At 36.0% G+C, this 4,041-nt stretch overlaps 1 long non-coding RNA gene across 1 annotated transcript in view; it reads right to left on the bottom strand.

Moving 5' to 3' along the window:
- Positions 1-2,211: 2,211 nt before the first annotated feature.
- Positions 2,212-4,041, bottom strand: part of LOC113645062 — a 6,513-nt gene continuing 4,683 nt past the window's right edge. Inside the window, exon 4 of the long non-coding RNA XR_003441130.2 lies at positions 2,212-3,497. This is a non-coding gene — a long non-coding RNA (uncharacterized LOC113645062). The remainder of the gene's footprint in view (positions 3,498-4,041) is intronic.

Here is a 4,041-nt window from a genome sequence, read left to right as displayed (position 1 = left end):
GTCCATCTGCCGGGGCCAGTGATACAATGCAACGATATCACCTCTTGTTTTGACCAGTGTGTACATTCACACGTGTGTTTGAGAAAGCATTTATTAGGAAGAGCATGACTTTGGACTGATTTTGTGCAAAAGATTCGTCTGTTTGTTTGACTGACACCATACTGAAGAAAAAAAATATATTATGGCTATAAAAAACTTTGCACCATTTAATGACCAAACACCACTTTGAATGCTTTACACACACTAAAACCTGAAGTTGGGAAAAAGATTAATTAAAGAGATAAATGACAATCACACTAAAATTGGTTGCAACTGCAAAAATATATATAATACTATAACAAAAAAAAGTTCAACTCGATCCACCAAGTTTGATATTACTATGATGTATCAAGATCATGCCTGGTAGTAGGGAGAGAGAGAGAGAGAGAGAGAGAGAGAGAGAGAGAGAGAGAGAGAGAGAGAGAGAGAGAGAGAGAGAGAGAGAGAGAGAGAGAGAGAGAGAGAGAGAGAAGGAGGTCATGAGTTTTGATAACACTGAACAATAGACTTGAACGCTTCTTGCTGCTGTGCATAAAAACAAGTAATGAGGCAAATGGAGGTAATATCAAGACAGCTGGATCAGAACACAGAAATGAATTTCCATGGCATGTAGCCTTGAGTTGTGTTTGGGAATGAAAAGTATAACTCATCTCTCTCTCTCTCTCTCTCTCTCTCTCTCTCTCTCTCTCTCTCTCTCTCTCTCTCTCTCTCTCTCTCTCTCTTTCTCTCTCCCACCTATCAGTTGTCATCTGATTAGTGACAAGCTGACAACCAGAATTATTGTTCCAGCTTTCATTCCAAAGCCAAAGACATTAATAACTCACTGTCAGGTAGACAACAGATTTTTATTGATAGTTAAACACGCAACAGCTGATCATATCATATATTATACATATTGGTTTGTAAAACATTACATTTTTGGCATGTATTTTACAGGTGATCAGAACTGTCAGAAATGACAATCATATTGTCAGTGAAAATCTACTTATGTGCTTAAGTTGAGTCAGTTCTCAAGTGCTCTGGTTTAGGAGGCTAAAAATAGACAAAGACAAAGGACTTGACTGGGGTTCGAGGACAGGCCTTGTGCAGTTTTACAAAGTCAAGAGAAAAACTTGCAGTCTATGACGTCATGGTGTTATTGTGCATTCCTGTTTGGGCCAATGACATAAACCTATAAAAACAAACACGAGTGCACAGTGGCTAGGGCACATCCTCTTTTAGGAAGGAAGAGGACTTAACATCGAGAGCAAGCAACAGTATCAACAGTCTCTTTAACCTCACCGTGAACCGTGAACCTAGGACGAGCTCCCAATAACTTCCCCTTACCTCTGTGTGACTTATTAGCAGACAAATACGACCAAGCCATCACGCACAAGCTAGGTCCCAAACCATACACTGAAAAACCTGAAGCTGCCACCCATCCGGTTTCACCCTGATCATTCTGTTGTTATATCAGTTGTTAAACTGGTGTTCCATAAATAATAATAATAATAATAATAATAATAATAATAATAATAATAATAATAATAATAATAATAATAATAATAATAATAATAATAATAATAATAATAATACATTTATTTCAGCATGTTTATAAGTTTTTCTCTCATTGGCAAGTGTGTGACATAGCTTTAATTACAGAATTATAGGGGTGTAGCCAATCCTAACTTTACCTATGATTGCATATTTGTAAGAACTTACACAAAGGTGTGTAAAGTTAACAACAATTTCAGCAAAGGGGGATGGTTTAACTGGGTTTGCATTGTGTTCTGGCTGCTTAGATTGGGTGAAACAAAGTGAAATCTTTATATTATAACTGCTATGGATTTTTGCATGAACTAAGTGAGTAAGTGCAGTAAGTGACGCGACATTGAGAAATGGTGAGTCTTAATGAGTCACTTGATGGAGGTAGAGAGTATAAGCATAATCCTACTTTGGACATTAACTCTGTGTGTGTGTGTGTGTGTGTGTGTGTGTGTGTGTGTGTGTGTGTGTGTGTGTGTGTGTGTGTGTGTGTGTGTGTGTGTGTGTGTGTGTGTGTGTGTGTGTGTGTGTGAGTGTGAGAGAGAGAGAGAGAGAGAGAGAGAGAGAGAGAGAGAGAGAGAGAGAGAGGGAGAGAGGGAGAGAGGGAGAGAGAGAGAGATCAGTCCAGTATTCAATTTCAATTAGATTTTTTTTGTAATACAGTGTAATTAAATTATATGGGGGAAAAAACAAGCAATGCTGATCCATGTTAATTTATTTACCCAGTACATAGAAGAAAACTGAGTAAAATAGTAAATTAACTAGTATTAAAAGCCTTCTGTAAACTAGTTACCAAAAGTAAAGACTTTTACTTACTTTCCTTCTCAAATTCCATGGTAAGTGGGAAAGAAAGAAAGAAAGAAAGAAAGAAAGAAAGAAAGAAAGAAAGAAAGAAAGAAAGAAAGAAAGAAAGAAAGAAAGAAAGAAAGAAAATACCTGTAATTTATGTTCTGAGCACTTAACGATAAGTTAAATTCCAACAAAATCACATACACACTTTGAGCTTTGGGGCCAGTTTCAGTTGTTCTCACTTTCAGTGGTCAACGTGATGCTCTACATGTTAACGACTAATAGCCAGAGATGCTTTTGGGGAAACTAAATCTGAATAGACAGTCTAAAGTTACGAGGGTACGATTAATTTCAATTCAGACCAAATGTATTTTGTTTATATAGCGCCTTTAACAATTGAGTATTGTCACAATAAGTAGCTTAAAAGAAATTTGTATATAGCTTTAGATTTAGGTCCCTAATGAAAGAACAGAGACTCGTATGGCCAGATTTACCTATAAAACTGTCTACATAATATAAACCTTAGCTTTTCTGCCTTTTTTTATTTTATTGGTTCATGTCGAATATGTACTTGAAATAACTTTTTTTTTACTAGTTTAAAACAACTACACTGCAAAATAAGCATTTCGCAATCTAATATCTTGAATTTAAAATAAGATGACAAGCTGCCATGAATATCAGAGATATGTATTAATATCATAAAATAGCCTAATCAGGTGTGGACCATGAAAAACGTCTGTTTAAAAATTCTAGGGGCGGGGGGACCCCAGTAAATTATGTAGTATACGGTGAATTATTTCTCTTTTTATATTGATTTTCATTGTATTATGAGGTAGGTATAAGTCATATATTTAATATTATTTTGTCATTTAGGAGAGCTGGTCAAATGAAATACTAGCGAGGTTTGTGTATAGTTATTATATTTTCCTAAGAAACACTTCTACCTGTTGAGGGTCATTGGCGTTACTCCGCTTGTAGCTGTCAGACCGGTACAACTCAGCGCCTGTACCGGAGCTGTCCAGACGCTCTCTATCGATCTCCTCTAGTCCAGCTCTTACGCAGACACATATCCCATCCGACAGGAGTTACTCACCCGTACATAACGAGCTCAGTCCACACAGCATTTTCAGTCAGTAGGGTTTGAGCTATAGATAGCAATAGATAAGAATTCACAAGAGGTGGAGGGTGAATTTAAATTTGACATGGACTGTTGACAAATTAAACTCATCTGCATTTGATGCATGTTTAACTAACGTTTCATACTTAGAGTTGTGAAAATTAAACATTATTCTTGCCGATAATACTTTTTTACCTCCCACTTCTCCTTGACTTAATTAAATAAAGGAAGCAAATAGGAACAGGGGTTACTTCGGTCCTATGGAGGTTCAGATTTTTAAGTAAAATGGTCTGTTGTGAGCATTGAAATGTAACATATATCTTCGCAAAAGGTTTTAGAAATTACTCAAAACTGCCTTGTAACAAAAAAAACGAGTGAGTGGCAAAATAACATGTCAATAAAATTATGTAATTATTAAAATTATAGTATTCTTTTATTACTGAGGTCAACATTGTAACTAATAGTCATATGTAAATGTTAGTGTAAATAATATGGAATCTGGAAACTTTTTCGCGTTCCTATAATCCCACATTAATCTGGAACAATAATCGCTGACCTACTCGAAGACAGTT

The sequence above is a fragment of the Tachysurus fulvidraco genome, chromosome 4 (genome assembly GCF_022655615.1).
Source record: "Tachysurus fulvidraco isolate hzauxx_2018 chromosome 4, HZAU_PFXX_2.0, whole genome shotgun sequence".
Classification (NCBI taxonomy): domain Eukaryota; kingdom Metazoa; phylum Chordata; class Actinopteri; order Siluriformes; family Bagridae; genus Tachysurus; species Tachysurus fulvidraco.
This window is presented reverse-complemented; position numbering and strand designations above follow the sequence as displayed.